Raw genomic sequence first — 22480 nt, 5'->3', positions numbered from 1 at the left:
CATTTAGATTCCAGTACTTACTAAATCTTTCGCTTATCTCCTTTCTACAACTTTGAAAAAATGCTTTGGCTGCTGCCTATTATATAGATATATGCCTCCGCTGCCAATCCCTTGAAAGTGTTGCGCTACACAACCCCTTGAATCAATTTGGTATTTTAGTCGCCTCTTAGGACAGGCATACCTGCCGCGGGTATATTCTAAGCCCTCTTACCCGCTGGGGCGTCGTTGGTAATTGTTGCTAGATTACTTAACTGGGGTCTAAAACCCAAACTTGTGTTGTGGCTATATACGGCCGTCGTTAGACCCATGCTAACGTATGGAGCTATAGCCTGGTGGCCGACCATAAACAAACAGTACAATATTAAAAATATGAGTAAAGTACAGCGGACAGCCTACAGAGGGGTAAGAGGTTCACTAAGGTTGTGTCCAACTGATGCACTAAGTGTGCTCCTAAACCAGCTATCTCTGGACCTTACATACGTAAAACTGCAACTTTTTCGGCAGTAAGAGTTCGTGAGTCTGACTCTGCTGGAACACGAGGAAGTATGACCACACTAGTATCCCATTGTGGCTCCGTTATCAGATTATTATACGCCATTACTAAGTTTTAGCAGGTGTTACAAGGTTAAGTTTCCCTCAAAGGGGGCTGACGGGGGACGGAGTACAAAGGAAGTAGGTAATCTCACTCTACACCAATGGTTCCAAAATGGACTCCGGTGTGGGAGCGGGTATCTTCTGTGAGCATCTTAAGGTGTCACTGGCAGTCCGTCTTCGCAGCTTTGCTAGAATCTTTCAAGCGGAAGTTCTTGTAAAAAAGAGGGCGTGTACGCTCTGGTCGAAGTATTCGCTTTAAGCCGCAGCTACCTTCGCAAACATAACTCTTATATGGTCGCAGGAACATTGAGGGCAACGAGAAGGCAGACCAACTTGCGAAGGCAGAGGTGCTGCTGGATGCTACGGAAGCGGGCGAGATCTACATACATCAAGCAAAACAAACAAACATAGCAAATGATAGGAAGATAACCAAGCAAACCTGGCTAAATTACGATAGAAGGGGAACAGATGACCTACTTTTACGATAGAATGGAGATCCCTTTGACAGTCAGGCACTTTAACTTGCGCACGCTAGGTTTCTAACTACGGGCAGTTAAGAGACTTACGAAACCCTTTTTGCTAAAACAAAACACATTTAAAATGAATAAATCCAAGAAACAGAAGGTTATTTTAGTGAAAATGGCTCATCTGAAAATTGCAAAGATTTAAGAAACAAACTCGATGTACTCATAGAAAAAAGAAGAAATGCTTAAGAAATCAAACCAACAAGCTTTTGATAAAAAGGCTGTAAAACAAATCTTAAGACCTTAGAATTGCTGTTCAAATTTCTTTATTGAAATACAACACAACAAAAATCTAAAGACTTAAAACACGAACTCGATTTCTTTTATAGAAAAGGACTCGTGTGAATGAAAGACCGAAGAAACGAACCTTCGAAAGAACAAGCATACGTGAAAAGTCAAACCAACATAATAAAACGGAAATATAAGTGAAGCCAAATATGCGAAAATTTTAAGGCAGAACGAAAATTAAAGACTTAATATATGGTTAATCTTAAGATGTCATCGTTTAAGGGGCATTCGTTTTCTTTTAAGTACCCCACAAGAATGTTGAGGCGTGATATGTCCGCATCAGAGACCGCTGTCAGTCGGTAGAAAACCAGCCGGGGTGAAGCGTACCTCCAACAAGGATGGGCTTTATAGCACAATTTTGCTGTCTCATAACATCTCCCAGGATGGCCTCTATGTGGTACTTAGTTACTCCGTAAACCAAACCGTAGCTGGACAGTCAGATGATATTATGCTCAGCCTAACCCCACTCAGGACATTACTAAAAGAAGCCGACTGCTCAACTGCTGCATTGCAATGGGAGGCATGGGTGCCTTGGTATTCGATGCACAGCTTTTCAGAGCTTTGTATTTATTTATTGTCAGCTGTGGGCAGCGGCACCCTGTTGGGCTCTCTATCTGGTGAAGTTGCGTTATCGGAGCGGCCTCCTTTATTTGGCCGCTCTCTGTGCGCTGATCCTTGAGGTTACAGAAATCGCTGTATGCGCTAACGAGCAGCACAACTTGGCTGATCATGCTCCACAGCTTGGCTACGCTGATCAGATCTTCCTGGAGAGGCGAGAAGCTTCTTTCATCCTCAGGCGAGATTTCAGATTAACATTCCACCGGACATGCATCCTATGAAATCCCTATATCAGCCATTTGCACATAATGGGCTATTCAGTTCCAGGTTTAGTAATTGAATTAAATTAAATAAATTTAATTAAAATTCAGAAATGTACCCTCTAGTATCCCAGTAAAACTAAGCACAACCAGAGATCGTCAGGCATCTGGAGTCCACTGTCATAAGACACATTCGTCACGCATGACCGGTCTTGGACTACAGAATAGCCCCTGCTGCATGAGAAAATTTGCCCTACATGAAAAGGAAAGGCGTACCGATGTAAGCTGGGAGAAGAGGAAGATAAAATTAAAGAGCGTATAAAAAATCAGCAAAACTGAAAAAATATATAAGGAAAAGTAAACATAACTTTGTGAAAATCAAGTTGAAATAAAACCAGTTTAGCTACCACAATACGCATTATGTAGATATGTATGTTTGCTGATGAAGTCTGCAACACTAACAACAGCAATACAAGCACAATAACAGTGGTGGCAATTAAAATCATAACAAAGGAAGCACTTTTATTTTGCTCGTTGGCCACTTTTTTATATTGTGACGAATATTAGTATCACTAAGTGATACATAACTAAGCGGTTATAAAGGCACAACAACAATAAAGCAAGCTGCCAGTCTTGGTACGTAAACAAATCAATAATCATTTACACGCATATGTACATACAAAGCAACGAAGAGATACTCGCAAACACATGTAATCATCAGCCGAAGTAGTACTCACATATACACACGCATATGGCTGTGCGAGAGGCTATAAACTACCAATACACATGCATATAGCTGGTAACCAAGGAAGGTAGAAGCAGAAACGTCTAGACATTTGGATAAATATGCGGACAAGGCAACAGAGAGTATAAAAGCAGCACAAGCTGAGTAGTCAGTAATCAGTTTTGATTTAAGCACGCTATTGGTTGTGAAGTATAAGTGTTATTGTGAAGTACTTTCAAAGTAGTCTAATAAAGACCATTTTGCATTATTGAATATTGGAGTTATTTATTCAACAGTTTAGCCATTCGAACGTTAGCAGAAGGTTTGGAATAAGCGGAATTTCCCTAAATTTGTTACAATATTTTTAGTGTGTAAATATCTTTGCCAACGGTATGGGGAATGTAAGCGGAAGCGTAGTCTTTGTAAGATGCGTGCTATTTGCTATGTTTTTCGCCACCAGGTCTACAGGTTTGGTAACGCAATTCATATGCGCGGTTTCTCAGATGCGTTTACTCAGTTTGAGACATCACTCTTAAGTATAACAATTTTTTAGTTTTGTTTTTAGTTAAATTTTCCACATTGCACTAAAATCATTGAATGGAGCATTGCATATTTTTGCACTATGTCATTCTTCTTATTCTTGTGTTATGTCTTGATATGCGTGCAGGCATGCTCGAACGAAATTACGCTGCTGCACACATGTTGTGACTTTATTCTTGTGCCAAATCGTCTTAATCTCAATTTTCAGTTCATTGCGCCATTCAAGTTTTGCCTTCATATAATGCGCACACCACAATACCTCCTCAGTTCTTCTTTATAACGTACTTAGTATGTGCTGCGTATGCCCATAGACTTTCGCATGTCACTCGGTTAGGCATTCGCATGCCATACATTTTCTATTTATGTACATGCCACAATGCTTAACTCGTACGCAGGACAACGGCAAAAAAGTATCTGCCTTTTTGGTGCCACACAAAATATTTATTAAGAACAAAAAAAAAGAAATGCTAACCATTAATATCAATGAGATCTTGGGCGAACCAAGCTGGAGATGAATGTGCGCATAAGCTCGCGTTGCCGTTTTAGTACATTTTATTTAAATTGGTACGTTAAAGCTTTGTTTTGTATGGAAGACTGAAGTTACTAAAATCCAAATTTTTTTCAGACAAAGCGCTAATTTTACGATTTATGATCGTTTGATCACATCTTATGTAGCTTGCAATGTCATATCAGTTCAAATGAGGACATTGCAAATCTTACATTATTTGTTTGACGTCTATTCCAGCCCCTTGAGAAATCTATAACGATTAAGGCAGGTCTCAATTCAATCCACTTTTAGTGTTAGCATATCAGATTACCTCACATCATATGATGTGATATCAAAGAAGTTCTTCAAACAACATAAATTGCATGAACTCTTATACGATCAGATCGATGCATTGATTGATATCATATTGCAAAATTATAATATATTTTTAGTGCACTTTTGTATTCCGTGTGGATCAATTTCTCGATTAAAGCAGTCGATTTTTTTGTCTTAGTGACGCCACACTCACTTCAACTAAATTCGACGTCACTTGAATCGATTAAGTTGATTTTTTTACAGAAACGCACCACTACGCAAATAAAGCTTTCCTATTCGTACATATCACACCACATCACACCAACTAAGACCACTAACACACTTAACAAATTGCAGCAAATAGTTGCATATAAATTGCCATTTTTATATAACATCACATCACATCGTATAAATTATATCACATCAATTAGATCCTGTGATATCATGTAAACTACATCAAGTTTTATACTTCGAGTTTAGGGATCATACGATATAATACGAAAGCTGTTAAGATCAAAGCGTGCCAAACCAGAGCCTGACTCAATCACAGTAAATAACATCATTTCAGAACACTGAAGATCACATGCCTTTGGATCAGTGCATCAGACATAAGACATGAAATCATATCACAAAAAATCTGCTAAGTTCAGATCAATACACATTGCATTAGTAATACCATAGCAAAATATCTCCACTGCATCGTCTGTCGCCTCGCTTAAACGCACAACGACAAATCTCCATTTTTATGACAAATTCATTGATTCATTAAATAGCGCTTAACCGCCTATGCGATTTTGGCCGTTTCATAACAAGTCGCGCAAGCTATCCCAGTTTCGTGATAACTCACTCCAATCTGGAGCACCAATGGGAGTCCAGTCTTCCTTCACCTGCCTCCCCCAACTCAGTGGAGGTTTCCCCCTTGCTCTGCTTCCAAACTGGATGTCGTTTGAAACTATGGCCGGAGCGTCTACGTATATTCGCATAACTTAACCTAGCTAGCGAAGCTTTTGTGCTTTTATTCACTAGACTATCTTCATATCTGCGTAAAGCTCATACTGCCCATTATTATACCTTCTTCGATACTTGTCGCGGCATCACGAACAGGATCAGGAGTCCTTCGGAAAAGTTTTCTTTCGAACCGTTTGTGATTGCGAGCCATACATCAGCAGAGGTATGAAGAGCGACTTGTAGAGTGTGATTTTCGTTCGTCGAGAGAGGACGTTACTTTTCGATTGCCTACTCAATCCAAAGTAACACTTGGCGGCAAGAGTTCTTCTCGGTTGGATTCCTAAGATGACATTGTTTTCGTTGTTAATATGTAATGTTTTCCAGATATACATATACGATGTGACAAATATCTTGTATTCCAGAGTAAACGGCAAAGTTGACCAGATCATATTAAATTAAGCCACATCGTAAACGCTCTAATTCATATGATATCATGATATCAACTGATAACTGATTTTCGTGCTTAACAATTTTTCCGTGCTCAAGTATTCTGGCTGCTAAGAATTTTCGAACTTTTTGGATTTGGTACAAATTTTAGCCATAGAAAGAATAGCGCGACGGCAACAATGCACACAAGCCTTCATCTTCAAAGCCATTGTACAAAAAAATAACAACAATAAGACAGGAAGTTAGGAAACGGGTAAACAGCCTACGTAGTCAAGCTTGGTCTTAACGCATGCAGTTCATCTTTAGAAACTGTGTGTATGTGTGTGCAAGCTTACGTGTTGTTGGTTTGAGTCTTGTCGCTGGCTAAAACTTTGCTGGAGGCTGCACAATTCCTGCATTAATTCCAAATATTCGTAGGAAGGGCGTTGTTGCATTTTTGCATGCATACCGGACATGATTGTGAAGTCCTCTCTTTGTCTGAATGTATGTGGTTCTGCACAAACTTGCGGTGTCAATAGCGACAAGGAAGAGCCACGTTGGAAGAGCAACAGTTGGACAAGCAAAAATAACTTAAAGTGAACATTTCGACAATGTTGAAATTACAATGCAATCAAGAATGCGATGGTTGCTATTGTTGTTTTTGCTGTTGTTAGTTTAAGTGGGATGTTATCTGCGAAAGTATTTGTTTCTTTTAGCGTGAATGCCAGAGATAAGTCACGTGGATTTGAAGAAGGCAAAGGAATTCTGTATGAAGGTTTAGGTATGCTAGCAGGGCAGCATGGAAAGTATTAGCGGAGGGGTACAAAACACAGCACCGGATGGTGTTGTTGATATTGTTTCAGTCGTAAAAAAAACTTCCCGAAGGCTAGGAAAGTGTTGCTTGCGAATGTGTACAGTTCTTTATGGATATTACTCCGAAGCGCTCCGATACTAGCGCCTTCTGTTACTAGGGCACGATATTTACCATTAGATTCTTCGGGTCTGTGAATTTTAGTCGCCTTTTACAACAAACATTCCTACAGCGCGAGTATTCGAAGCAACTTAAGCCGCTGGGATGCCCAGGATAGTCTATTATTATTCAGAAGATAAGCTCGTATATCGTGAGTTTCGGTAAAAGAATCAAGCAATTTGTTCTTTATCACCAAGTCTAAATCCTGCGTCTCGAAGCCTAATTACAACCCTGGCTGCACCCGCCCTCAAAAGGCAAATCTTCTAGCGAACGAGAATTGGCAGATCATCACCATGAGCCACTACATGACAGCATCTACCTTGGAGGTGTTTGAGTAGTACATTTACGTCCTCAAGCCAGAAGAGGGGAGACAACACATCTTGTGGCATACTCTTTTTCACCCTTCTCTGGGCCACTGACCATTCACGCTGTGACAGTGCTGTCACCCAGAAGTATATTGATAAATAGGAAGAGAGGTGACTCAATTTCCAATCCGATTAAAGCCTTCTGGATAGCTTTCCAAAGGATATTATTGTAAAGCGACAAACTCTTTGCGCCCGAGTGACCGATCAATTTGACAACCAAATGGTGGGCTGTTTCAGTAGACCTTTGCAATACTTATGTTTCGATGCCGATAACCGCTTTCAAGGAATCCTACTCCGTATGTATAGATCGATCAAGTGCTTCAACGTTTGTAACAGAAACGAGGACACACTGATAAATACGTGAGAGCTTTTCCCCCGATTGTAGGTGATTTTGATTATATTCCATAACTTCTGTACAAAGACCAACTTCAAGCAGTTGGTGTAGATAGAAGCCACCAGGCTTCAAGTTATCCCCTGAGATATCTGCAGGAATTGTGCCTTCAAACCCTTGCGGAACTTAAAGGAGTTGATAGCCCATGTAAGCTTGTTTTCTCCTAGAGGAATTACCAGCAACACTTTTTGACCAAAAATCGCTCGCGGTGAGGGAACGAAATACTGTGCTACTACGACAACAGGAAAGTGAGTGCTCACGAGCAGCTTTAAGGATTTAACGCTGCTTATTGCGCGGCAGCCATCTTAACCACGACAGCAGGACTCCCCTATTGAGTTATGCTGAGCCTAGCAAATTCACTGCACTTTTCCATGTTCTCGCAAAAGCTCGCCCAGGAGTCCCGCTTGGCTCTCCTGACTTACAGATACGCACCTTAACTTTATAGAGTTCAAGTATGGGGCTACTTTAGGTTCTTCTTCTGGACTTGTTTAAATGCCATCATACTATTTATTCGAAAAACACTACACGCTTTGCTTTGATTCGGGTTGTGGGAAGGCTATTTTTCAATTTCAATATCCTATTGTTTTACAAGACCACAGTAGTAGACGATAAGAGACCTGTTAATCATTATGCCTTGATCAATCTTTAAAATTTGTATAGCTCATTGATTTCATCTCACGAAGACATCAAACAACCGAGCAGCAGCTTCTTTCCTATTTAGAGTGCGAGAATTCTAGTCAAATGCCCTGAAATAGCCAAATTAGTCTCCTTAATGGCTGTTCTATCTAGCGTATTGTACAAAAGACTTAAAAAGTGAACGATTTGATTTAACCTTATTAGTGCGGCTTAAGACCTAGTAAGTCTACTATCGACCAAATTTTCAAAATACTTAAAAACTTGCAAAAGATCTACGAAAAGAGATTCTATATGTAGGGATTTACTACACGTTGTTATGAAATACTTGTTATTGTTAAAAACTTTAATTTTTCTTTAAAAATCGAGTTTCAAGTTTTTATATTTCATCTTATTTTTGATGTGAAAATTTTTATATTGTTTTTTGAATTGATATTGAACAAATATAATTGAATTCAAATATATGAATAGTGCGTGTTCATTATATCTGGAATTTCATAAAATTTGGCGACCCCGCCAGGAGCCGAAGAGCGTAATCCTGCTGAAATTTTACTCAAAGCGGAAATTTTACTCAAAGCGGAATATTAGATATATACAACAAACGGCCAGCAATCCATACAATCAATATTTCTAGAAGGCTTCTCGGTGTTACCTTATCATCAGACCAATCAAGTACCATATCTTTGCTCTTCGATGCCTTTGTTATCATGCTGTGTATTGGGCCTAGCATTTCAGCAAGCTTTGGTATATACCTATGGTAAAAATTAACCATTCCCACAAACTTTTGCATTTGTTTGATTGACATTGGCTGTCCAAAATCAAGAATTGATTGAATTTTCTCCGCTGATGGTTGAATACCTTCAGACGATATGTTGTAACCTAGGAAATTAATTTTACCTACTCCAAAAACGCACTTAGATAGCTTGATATTCAATCCGTACTTATCTAAACGTTGAAATAGTATATTAAGATGTTGTAAATGTTCTGATTCATCTTTACTAGCTTTCAATATGTCGTCCAAATAAACAAATATAAAATCTAAATCGTGTAACACTTCATTTATAAACCTTTGGAATGTTTGCGCTGAATCGTAGGATTAATTTAATCACTGTACCTGATCGATACCCTTTGCCACACATACATGATTTACATATTGAATTCAAAAATAAAACAATATTTTCAAAGATAGATTTGGTTAGGGCTTATCATCAGATACCTGTTGCGGAAGAAGACATTCATAAGACTGCCATAACCACACCTTTTGGAATGTTCCAATTCGTCAGAATGCCTTTTGGATTACGAAATTCAGCGCAAACATTCCAAAGGTTTATAAATGAAGTGTTACACGATTTAGATTTTATATTTGTTTATTTGGACGACATATTTAAAGCTAGTAAAGATGAATCAGAACATTTACAACATCTTAATATACTATTTCAACGTTTAGATAAGTACGGATTGAATATCAAGCCATCTAAGTGCGTTTTTGGAGTAGGTAAAATTAATTTCCTAGGTTACAACATATCGTCTGAAGGTATTCAACCATCAGCGGAGAAAATTCAATCAATTCTTGATTTTGGATAGCCAATGTCAATCAAACAAATGCAAAAGTTTGTGGGAATGGTTAATTTTTACCATAGGTATATACCAAAGCTTGCTGAAATGCTAGGCCCAATACACAGCATGATAACAAAGGCATCGAAGAGCAAAGATAAGGTACTTGATTGGTCTGATGAAACATTGCAGGCATTTGAGAAAGTAAAAGAGAGTTTTGCTAAGAAAACGTTGTTAACACATTTCAACAGTGAAGCAATTCTCTCTGTTGCTGTAGACGCATCCAATAGGGCTATTGGAGGAGTTCTTCAACAGGAAATCAACAATACTAAAGAACCGTTAGCTTTCTTCTCTAAGAAACTTAGTCCGTCTGAATGTAAATATAGTACTTTTGATAGAGAGTTACTCGCTATTTATTTAACTATTAAACACTTTAAACATTGGTTGGAAGGTAGATCTTTTACGGTTTATACAGATCACAAGCCACTTACATTTGCATTGAATTCAAAGGTAGATCGAAGTCCCAGACAGACAAGACATTTGGAGTTCATATCCCAATTTACTAGTGACTTTAAATACATAAAAGGGGAATTAAACTGTGTTGCGGATGCGTTGTCAAGGATACCCGAAGTTTTAACGTTAGAAACCATTGATGTAAATTTAAAAGAGTTATTTATTGAACAAGGAAAAGATCATGAAATAAAATCATTAGTAGAAAATCTAAATTGTAGACATAAATTAGAACTAATATCAGTTCCATTTTTAAATATTCAAATTTGGTGTGAGACATCACTTAATTTAACAAGGCCATATATACCTCAAGTGTTAAGAAAATTAGTGTTTGAGAAATTACATGGTATAGCCCACGTTGGTATTAAAGCAACACGCCGGTTAATCACTAATAGATATTTTTGGCCAGGAATGAATAAAGATGTAAACCAGTGGGCGAAAGAATGCATTAATTGTCAAAAAAGTAAAATTTATAGACATACAAAATCGCAAGTTTCGAAAATACCAATTCCAAAAGGGCGTTTTGAACATGTACATTTAGATATCGTTGGACCTCTTCCTCCATCACATGATTTTAGATTTATATTAACTTTAATAGATAGGAATTCTCGTTGGCCGGAAACATATCCTCTTCAAAATATTTCCGCGAAAAATGTGGCAGAAACTTTCTTTCGTGAGTATATATCACGATTTGGAGTTCCGTTGACAATTACAACTGATCAGGGAGCGCAATTTACATCGCAGGTTTTTACAGAGCTCTCAAAACTATTAGGAAGTCATAAAATCATAACCACTGCTTATCATCCGCAAGCTAATAGAATAGTTGAACGCTTTCATAGGCAACTTAAAGCTTCAATTATGGCGAGTGGAAGTGCAGCTGAATGGTATGAGGAGTTACCTATAGTGTTGTTGGGTTTGCGATCATCCTATAAAGAAGACATTCAATCTACAGCTGCAGAGATGGTATATGGGGAAAATCTAAGACTTGCTTCGCAAATGGTAGTTCGATCTGAAAATAACTTTGACTCATCTGATGTTCTGTTAAAATTAAAACAAAATTTAAAGAATTGTGCATCAAACATATCTCATCATAAAAATTCACTAGTTTATGTTCCAAAAGATTTAAATGATTGCAAGTTTGTATTAGTTAGAGTTGATAGAAAGAGAACCGGTTTACAAGAGCCATATGAAGGACCATTTGAGGTAATAGAGAAAACACCAAAGTGGTTCAAAATTAATTATTATAATAAATTCATGAATATTTCTATAGACAGAATTAAACCTGCATATTTGGATGCGAGTAAATATAGTTGTTTGGATAAAACAAAAAGAGTTACATTTAATTTGTTAAATATGGAACAATTTGGAAGAGGGGAGTAGTGTAGGGATTTACTACACGTTGTTATGAAATACTTGTTATTGTTAAAAACTTTAATTTTTCTTTAAAAATCGAGTTTCAAGTTTTTATATTTCATCTTATTTTTGATGTGAAAATTTTTATATTGTTTTTGAATTGATATTGAACAAATATAATTGAATTCAAATATATGAATAGTGCGTGTTCATTATATCTGGAATTTCATAAAACTATAACGAAATCTTTCGGTCAATTTCAATGCAACTTCGTTTTGCACCTTTCAGCCTAAGATATTGTGACGAATATTAGCATCACTTTGTGATGCTAGCATCACTAAGCCGATACTAAGCAGCCACTCGTATGTACGTAAACAAATCAATCATCATGTACACACACACATAAAAGGCAGCGGAGAGATACTCACAAACGCATGTCACCATCAGCCGAAGTAGTATTCACATATACACACGGACATGGCTACAAACTACAAATATACATGTATATGGCTGGTAACCAAGCATGAAGTTCACGAAATTACTAGACCTTAGGAGAAATGGGTGAACGAGGAAACCGATGTGGTATTTAATATATAAATCACTATTTAATAATAAGCACTATTTATTTTTATAAAATATTTTTATTTAACCGCTCCTAAAAGTATGTTACAAAACGTTTTTAAATATTTCAACCGAATGAATATTTTTGAAAGAAAATATTTTACAATTGAAAAATAAAAATTAACAAGAACAAAAAAATTCAATTTATTTAAAGTAGGTACATTTAAAGTTGAATATAAATATAACCCTACAATACTCCCCCTTCCGGAGATTTAATGTTAAATAAATTAAAAGTAACTTTCTTTTTTGTTTTTGTGTTAGGTATCTGTATTTTATCAATCATTGCTGGTTTTAAACGATCAATAGGAATAGATTTAATTTCATTGTATATCTTTTTCAATAACTCTATAAGGACCTTCATACGGATGTTGCAAGGAATGTTTGTTTATTACACGTACAAAAACAAAATGACAATCTTTTAAATCTTTTGGAACAAAAATACCACTAGAATTTTGATGATGTTCCAAATTTGATTTAAAATTTTTAAAATGTTCACGCAAACTACTTAAAACATCCGTTGAAGTTATATTCTCTGTAGTTGAAACAAATAATTCACCAGGTAATCTTAAATTTTGTCCATAAACCATTTCAGCCGGTGTTGCTGAAATATCTTCTTTAAAAATCGATCGCAAACCCATAAGTACTATTGGTAACTCTTCATACCAATCTCTGGATCCATTCCTAGCCTTTTTTGAAGATTTAAGCTGTCTATGAAAACGTTCTATCATTCCATTAGCTTGGGGATGATAAGGAGAAGTTGTTATTTGATGACTTCCAAGAAGTTTCGTTAATTCTGAAAACAAGTTTGAAGTAAATTGAGATCCCTGATCTGTTGTTATTTCTAATGGAACTCCAAAACGTGAAATATATTCTTTAAAAAATTTATTTACAACCGTAACTGCAGAAATATCTCTTAGTGCGAATGCCTCTGGCCAACGTGTAAATCTATCAATTATAGTTAATATGTAACGATATCCTTTTGAAACAGGTAAGGGTCCAACAATATCTAAGTGAATGTGTTTAAATCTAGATTTTGGAATTGGAATTTTCATAACTGGAGATTTTGTATGACGATGTACTTTCGATGTTTGACAACTTATACATTCTTTAGACCAGGCATGCTTAACCAACGAAACGATATCATTTCGTTACGATAATCAACGTTAATAAACGAAACGAAGTCATTTCGTTTCGTTTATTAACGTTAAGATCGTCAAATTAACGAAATGATTTCGTTTCGTTTTCTGCCATATCAAAACGAAATCAAATCGTTTATGTTGATTATTAATTTCAAACTATGCTGGCAAAGCTGATTGATGGCGGAGTCATTAAAGGTGAAAGCATTAGCCAAGCTGATTGCAACTTTTCTCATGAATTTTGACAGTACGAACATTTCTCAAAGTATTTTTGACATTACCACCAACGAATTACACAAACAAATTACATAGAGTTTGTGTGTGTATGTGCGCTCGTTGTTGCCACCTTACGGCTTCACCATTGCTATAGCATTGCCAGCACAATTCAAACATAAAGTATCACGTTTTTGTTAACGTTTTTAACGTTAACGAAAGCTTTTCGTTTCAGTTAAAAACGAGATACAATTTATTTTGATAATTTCTTTATCGATAATATTTCGAAGTGTTTCAACGGAAACGGTGGAAATTTTTTGATAAACGATTAGCTTAACGTTAAGGTGCATCCCTGCTTTAGACCAAGTATTAATATCTTTATTCATTTTAGGCCAAAAATATTTCTTAACTATCAAACGACGTGTAGCTCTACTACCAGGTTGTGAAATCCCATGTAACATATCAAATATTATTTTTCTTAAATTGTTTGGAATGAAAGGCCTAGGATTTTCTCCTGACACTTCGCACCATATATTAAAGTTAAGAACAAGAATTTTTATTAGTTTCAAATTTAAAAATGTTTGCTCTGAGGTAAGTTTGCTTAATTCACTGTCTTGTTGTTGTTCACTTTGTAAAATTTTTAAATTAATTTCCGAATTATTAATCGCTTCTACTTCAAACGCACGAGATAATGTATCAGCTACAACATTTTCTTGTCCTTTAATATACCTAATGTCATTCGTAAACTGAGCAATGAATTCCATATGTCTAGTCTGTCTTGGACTGCGTTCTGTTTTTGAATTTAAAGCAAATACAAGAGGCTTGTGATCTGTGAAAACTGTAAATTCACGTCCTTCTAGAAGGTAACGAAAATGTTTAATGTTCAAATAAATAGCTAATAGTTCCCGATCAAATGCACTATATTTAATTTCGGATGGAGACAATTTCTTTGAAAAGAATGCAAGTGGTTCTGACTTATTATTAAACGTTTGATGTATGACACCACCTATTGCCGTATTGGATGCATCTACATTTAAAGAAAGTTTTGCATCTTTGTTAAAATGATTTAACAATATCGCAGATGCAAACTTTTCTTTAATGCATTCGAAAGCTTTATTAGATGTATCGTCCCAAATTAAAATCTTGTCTCGCTTCTTATTTGTTCTATTAATTAAATCATAGATAACTGTCGTAAACTCTGCTAATTTTGGTATATATCGATGGTAATAATTAACCATACCAATAAATTTTTGTGCCTGCTTAATAGATTTTGGACGATCAAAATTTCGAATGGCTAAAACTTTTTCTTCTGAGGGTCTAATTCCCGTTTCAGAAATATTATGTCCTAAAAAGTCAACATTTGTTACGCCAAAAGTACATTTACTTGGTTTTATATTTAAACCGTACTCCGTTAGGCGCTGAAATAGTACGCGAAGATTTTTGAAATGTTGTTCCTCATTTTCGCTTGCCACTAAGAGATCATCAATATATGTAAAAACAAAGTCTAAATCATTAACTACTTCATTAATAAATCGTTGAAAAGTTTGCGCGGAGTTCCTAAGCCCGAAAGGCATTCGTACAAATTCAAACATGCCAAAAGGCGTAGTGATTGCAGTTTTATATATATCTTCTTCTGCCATTGGAATTTGGTGATAAGCTCTTACCAAATCTAATTTTGAAAATATTTTCTTATTTCTTAGATTCATGTTGAAGTCATGAACATGGGGCAAAGGATAACGATCAGGAACTGTTACGACATTTAATCTTCTAAAATCTCCACAAGGACGCCAGTCATTTAACTCCTTCTTGGGTACAAGATGTAAAGGAGATGCTACTGCTGAATTAGAAGGTCTACATATCCCTGTCTTTACTAAAAAATCGAATTCAGTTTTAGCTACTTTGAATTTAATGGGGTCTAAACGTCTGGGTTTAGAAAATGGCAAATTTCCTTCAGTGACTAATCTGTGAACTGTTGTATGTCTAACTGGTTGTGAATAATCTGGTTCAGAAAATAAAGAAGGAAATTCTTTTAGTAACTTTGTAAATTTATTATCAACAGCGAAAACTTTTGGTAGCGAAACATTACAAACACATGAAATTGTGTTAACTGAAAGACTTGTTATCGGATCTACTAAGCATTTGCGTTTAACATCAACTAAGAGACCATATTTACACAAAAAATCAGCACCGATAATTGGTTTAGCTATATCCGCTATTAAAAACGTGAATGGAAATTCGCGACGCAGTCCTAAATTAATATTTAAAAGTTTTTTACCGTATGTCGAAGTCGTTGAACCGTTAGCTGCAGTTAAAATAATATCTGATGACTTTTTCGAACTTGAAGATTTTGAAACCGGAAGCACTGAAATTTCTGCTCCACTATCTATTAAAAAATTAAGTTTGTTTGTTTTATCAAAAATAAATAAGCGACGTGTAAAGGTGTCTAAATGTCCGTTGTTTGTCGCCGTAACAACGGATAACTTTAGTTTGACGAACTATTATTTTTAAAGCGCATGGTTGTTCGCACTTCAAAGCCTGATTACCAAACTTATAATGATACCTACAGAGCCAATTTGGGTTGTCACGAGACTTTGATCGATATCTAGAAGGACTTCTAAAACGATTCCTACTAAAAGATCGGGACCTTGAATAATTTTGACTCATCTGATTTTTAATTTCACTGATCTCTAATGACAATTTTTCAAAATTTTTGCACATCATGTTAGTTGTTTGAACCAAATTTGAAATAATTGCATTTTCGCTTTTAGAATTTGGAAAATTATTAACTGAGGCTATTTCATTTTTATTATAAACTTCCCAAATATTATCGGCTAATTTAACTAATTCACTTATTTCATTCAAATTCGAACTAGTAAGAATAATACTTAAATTTTTGGGCAACTTCCTTATCCAAAGCTTTTTAAGAATTTCTTTGCTAAAATTGTTTCCATAGAGTAGCACTAGAGACCGATAAAACTCAGAAGGTTTACGATATCCCATTTCTGAATCGGATAACACTCGATCTAATTTGGCATTCTCACTTAATCAGTGCCGTTCAATTAAAATTTTCTTTAATGCAGAAAATTTGTCATTTTCAGGAGGATTTTGAATAAAATCAAGAATTGTCATAATTACATCCTGTGGAAGTGCAGTTATGACATATTCATATTTTGTCCCTTCCTGAGTAATGTTCTTTCGACTAAATTGCATTTCAGCATGGATGAACCATGCTTCAGGGCAATTAGTCCAGAATTGGGGAAGTTTTACCGATGTAGCAAAAATTTCATTATTTTGATTCACATATGGATTTGGTAAATCATTTTGATAACTTTCATTATCCAAATCAATAAGTGAATCGTTTACTTGATTTCGTGGTGTAGATGTACGTATATTATTTGATGGTGAATGAAACATTGTTAATAGAAATAACTACAAAAATTATATTATAGGAAGAAATAAAAATGTCCGGAAAGGAGCGTTTACAAAACCCAAATTATTAATCTATTTTGATACATATACAGATACATATAAATAATATTAATACTAGATACAGCTCACCAAATATTTGTCGCAATGGTTTTAAAATTGATTGATGAATTTAGACAATGTATTGTGCAATGGCTTTAATTGTTTTGTATTTGTAGCTTTTGTTGTTGTTGCTCTTGCAATGTTTGATTGAAAGGCTGATGTTAATGATGCAGCGGTAACGTCTGAAATAATGACAATCCAAAAATACGACGAAGACGACGTCGTGCAGTTGAAAATAAACAAATTTTATAGAAGTGAATCTAGTTTTTGGACCACCACGTCTACGTCAAATACGCGTTAGAGAGGGCTCTTGTGATGTTCACGATATATTTGGTATATATTTTCAACTTGTTTTTCAGATAATTCTTCGAGTAGTGAGGACACTTCACACTAGTTTAAAGGTACGAATTACAAAACTTTTAGCGAGTTAGAGCTGGACGTTGCAAGATGTTACGCACTTTATTTGAAAGTGAATTTAAATAAATCTCTTCACTGGTCTTTTGTAAATCAATTAAAGTTTGTTCAAGTGCACCACCTTTAACAATTTGTTTAAGAATTTGCTGATAAAAACGTAATAAGTTGGATATAGTAAACAGAACTATGGTATCGTTTTCGGAAGTCAATATGGTTTCCACTCGCATAATATATAACTAGGAAGAGAATAAATCGATTTTTGCTGAACATCAACTGGTGGCGTTATAATTTCATACAGCATACAAGAATTAAAATTTGATTCGTTGTTTTTGAAGGACGGTTTTAATGTTTGGCTGGCTAGATCGCCAATGTGGTATTTAATATATAAATCAGTATTTATTTTTATAAAATATTTTTATTTAACCGCTCCTAAAAGTATGTTACAAAACGTTTTTAAATATTTCGACCGAATGAATATTTTTGAAAGAAAATATTTTACAATTGAAAAATAAAAATTAACAAGAACAAAAAAATTCAATTTATTTAAAGTAGGTACATTTAAAGTTGAATATAAATATAACCCTACAACCGAGAGTATAAAAGCAGCGCAAGCTGAGGCATGACTAAGCAGTCTGATTTACGCACGCTATTGGTTGTGAAGTATAAGTGTTATTGTGAAGTACTCTCAAAGTAGTCTAATAAAGACCATTTTGCATTATTGAATATTTGAGTTATTTATTCAACAGTTTAGCGATTCCAACGTTAGCAGAAGGTTTGGAATAAGGGGAATTTCACTAATTTCGTTACAATAAGTAGTTGAAGATTCCGTTCCAAATTCGCTCAGCCGCTATCGCATAAGAAACCTCTACGCTTCAATTAATACATAAGTATTTCACCATCTCTACTATCTATGACATTTCTCTACAACTGCCAACCATATATGGAAATTTCACATGGAAGATCGTGAATCATAACGCCCACAGCGGAGCTAGACAACAAACTGGAAATGCGTTCAAGTTGCCATAAATATTGTTGTTGGTTTGTTAGTTTACTAATTTTATTTTCATGCCTCGTTGGCTTAGAGTGTTGCAATGTTCAGAGTTATTTATCAAATATGCGCGAACATGTCTGATTGGCAGCGACCAATGGATCAACGCTAAAGCCAAAGCCAAAATCGAAGTCATTGACGTTGTTGGTGTTGTTTTATTGTTGCTTGAAATTGTCGTTGTGGAGTTGACGTGTTTCGAAGGCATGTGATGAATTTTCAATGAATAGACTCATACTTATGTGGCATGTGAAATATTAAGATATATGTATTAAATAGGTATGAGCCAGAGTTGGGCATTAAAAATTCGCATACAATTTCAAAGGCATTGTTAAATAAAAATAAAAATTACTGTTGTGTCAATCGTCGTGTGAAGGCCAGTGGTGCACTGTCTAATTTATCTTGGAGACAAACCAGTTTCGGCATTGTGCCATCTTCAGTGCAGTTTTTCATTCTGATCCGTTTTTCTTGTGTTTATAGTTCGTAAGTACGTGAGGAGGTGTTGAACGAGTATAAACGCATCAGAATGGCACTAAAGATGGCACAGCGCTAAAATCGGTTTGTCTCGCTGCGAAATTTGACAAAGGATAATAGTTTCAATACACATAAATTATTAACCCTGCTGGAACATCAACAAATTCCCCAATTGTACGCGATTGCGGGGAAAAGGCAACGGAGATATACGTTAAAACCCATGTAATCATCATCCGAAATAGTACTCACAAGTATACCTGTATATGGCTGGTAACCAAGCATGAAGTTCGAGAAATTACTAGACATTAGTTGAAATTAGCGAACGAGGTAACCGAGAGTATAAAAGCAGCGTAAGCTGAGGAATCAGTAGTCAGTTTGATTTAAACACGCAATTAGTTGTGAAGTAAGAGTTGTAGTACTCTCAAAGTAGTCTAATCAAGACCATTTTGCATTATTGAATATTGGAGTTATTTATTCAACAGTTTAGCGATTCGAATGTTAGCAGAAGGTTTGGAATAAGCGGAATTTCACTAAATTCGTTACAATATGTTAAGGTCACGTTGCATTTTTTTGAAAGTCTTACGGCATTCGATAAAATGCACACACCTTTATGCCAGTTTATTTCCGCCCTCACTAGCTACGTTTACGTTTGGGAACGTAAAAGATATATATGTAGTTACGAAATATTAGTATACATGCGTTGTTGTTGTTGCTGTAGTGATAAAGACACTTCCCCTAGGTTTTGGAGTGTTATCGATATGAATACATTGAACCTTCTAGGCCATACCGCCCCCCACCTCTTAGCTCCATGAAGAGTTTAGAGTCGCCATGGGAGGTTGACAATTAGATTGAAGAAGCTATAAATTGCGCTGACAGCCCCTTTTCTGGTACACTCAGAGAAAAACGCCGTTCTAAAATCCAACACCACCGGACTCAATTCAAGCTTTTCATGTTCTTACTTTTTTGTTCTTGAAAAACGACCGACCTGTTCTTAAAACAACAACCTTGTTCTTGAACTGACACCATTTTCTTGAAAAGAGAACGGCTGGTCTTAAAATATGATGTACTACAATGTTAAATACAGCATTTGGCACAAGCTATCAAGCAGTTGTAGTGGCCCAGCGGCTATGATGTTGCGATTGCGATCATGTGACGCAAGTTCGATCACCATCAAACTTTGAAGTTGTTTAAAACAATTTTTTATATTCTATTTTTTTAGCTCTTATTTTTTGTTGAGTTCCATTCACATATGCGCAGGTAATTCTCAATCTTTTTATGCAATGTTTTAAATATATATTCAGATTGCACCATCAAATAAGAAGAATTTCTCACCAAGAGAAATAAACGAAAAAAATGCATACGTTTTTTTCAAATCTTTTGGAATGTAATAATAATTTTTTTGTTATTAGTATTTTTTATTAATGACGAAAAAATTATTTAATAATAAAAAAAAATATAAATAAATGGTACCTTCCCACTCCCACCAATGATCAAGCACAAAGCGTTCTTGAATTGATACCGAAAACTGTTAAATCGACCACAAATCGTTCTCGAAGCGTGAGAACGAAAAATCTTAAATCAAGCCCAAGTAGTGCTTGAAATGAGCACAGAAGGTTCACAAATTAATACCAAAGTGATCATAAAATACGAACGGTGTGCTTTGAAAAACTGTTCTTAAAACAAGCCCAGCGGTCACGAGTTAAGAAAAAACGTACTTAAGAGACTTTTGTCAACGGATGTTGTTAATTTTGAACTTGTTTCGTTCGTTTTAGAACGATTTTTTCTCTGAGTGTACAGTTAATTGCTGTTCTCATGTTACAGCTGGCCCCTCATCATTCGAATTCGATGCTATTATGAAAAGGATACTCAGATCGATGAAGTAGTATAATAAACAAGTACGCCCCTGAAGACCGAATACCATTCTGGACTTCCTGAGAATACTGAGCTTAGAGGAGGTACTGTCAAGCGAATGAGAGCAAAATGAAGCTCTAGGTAGCAGTGCATTACTCAAGACGAATCTATATTTAACATTCGCAGATGGATCTTTATCTCTAATTGTGCTTATGTTTAGGCCTTATGGAAGCTGTGAGGCATCTACGGAATGAACTCTTTATCTTCAGGGATGCGCAGGTTTGTTTTGTTTGAGTACAAAGCTCGCTCTGCACTGGTACAGATCGTCTAACAAGATGGTCGAGAATTTAACAATCTGCCTTATCTGAAACCCCTTTCATAGGTACCTCGATGACAATTACTTGGTAAAAAACTTGAATAAAACGATTTGCTATATCGGTTTTCGTATACATATAAGCTGCTACCTAAAGAATGAATTTTTAAGAGAGAAATGGATTTCTCCAAAAGGAAAGATGTATCTTCTGCAATGTACTACTGGCGCCCGCCGTGGTGTGGTGGTAGCGTGTCTACCACACCAAGGATCCAACGTTCAAGATCCCAGCTGCAGCAGGAAGTTAATTTAAAACACCATTGGGGAATTTCCGACTTTTGTGTCGAAATTTGCGGACGGCAAACAATAAAGTGATTTAATATAAAGAATAGTGGAAATAATTTAGCGTAATAATTTTTACATGTATACAAATCTACATTTGTGGGTAAAAAACGCTCATAACAAATTACTCGCTACAAAACGGGTTGTTCTGAATAGCGGAGACACGCACCTCTGTTGGTCATAGTTTATAACATATAGCTGAATCGGTTGCGATGAATAGGGGCCTCCCACACTTTTCAATCATAGAAATGGAAAATAACGTAGAGATAAAATGGAGAGACACATTTCAGTTGCAACTGAGTAATGCATACTGAAATTTAGCAGTACTAATTTTCTGTGCAACAATTTCATAAGTGTAGATAAAGTAACACACTTGTAGGTAAGCCAGATAGATGGTGAGCAGGTAGAGGATGGATGAGTTACATATTTATGTCCAAATTATTTTATTATAGAAGTGTTCCTTTCGACTTTACTACACGAGTAGACTAGAAATCGAGAATTTCTCTGGTAACCCTTGTCAGACTACTAAAATTGGAAGGTAAATGTTTTTATGTGGTGTAATGGTAGAATGCTCCGCTACCACACCAAAGATCCTGGGCTCACACCCCGGGCAAAGCAGCATCAAAATTTCAGAAACAAAGTTTTTCAATTGGAAGAACATTTTTTTGAGCGTGGTCGCTTCGCCCCTCGGCAGTGTTTGGCAAGCACTCCGAGCGTATTTCTGCCATGAAAAGCTCTCAGTGAAAACTCATCTGCCTAGCAGATGCCGCTCGGAGTCGGCATAAAACAAGTAGGTCCCATCCGCCAATTTGTAGGAAAAATTAAAAAAGGAGAACGACGCAAATTTGAAGAGAAGATCAGCCTAAAATCTCTTGTTGTTGTTGTTGTTGTGGCTATAAGGTTGCTCCCCGAAGGCTTTGGGGAGTGTTATTGATGTGATGGTCCTTTGCCGGATACAGATCCGGTACGCTCCGGTAAAAAAGCACCATTAAGGTGCTAGCCCGACCATCTCGGGAGCGATTTATATGGCCACATTAAACCTTCAGGCCATCCCTTCCTCCCCACCCCCAAGTTCCATGAGGAGCTTGGGATCGCCAGAGCCTCGT

At 36.1% G+C, this 22480-nt stretch overlaps 1 protein-coding gene across 6 annotated transcripts in view; it reads left to right on the top strand.

Annotated features, from left to right (window-relative positions):
* Window positions 1–22480, top strand: part of Tgi (Tondu-domain-containing Growth Inhibitor) — a 92424-nt gene that overhangs the window by 55413 nt on the left and 14531 nt on the right. The gene's annotated exons all lie outside the window — the stretch shown is intronic.

The sequence above is a fragment of the Eurosta solidaginis genome, chromosome 5 (genome assembly GCF_040869045.1).
Source record: "Eurosta solidaginis isolate ZX-2024a chromosome 5, ASM4086904v1, whole genome shotgun sequence".
Lineage (NCBI taxonomy): Eukaryota > Metazoa > Arthropoda > Insecta > Diptera > Tephritidae > Eurosta > Eurosta solidaginis.
Note: the sequence above shows the minus strand (reverse complement) of the source record. Positions and strands in the feature narration are given on the sequence as shown.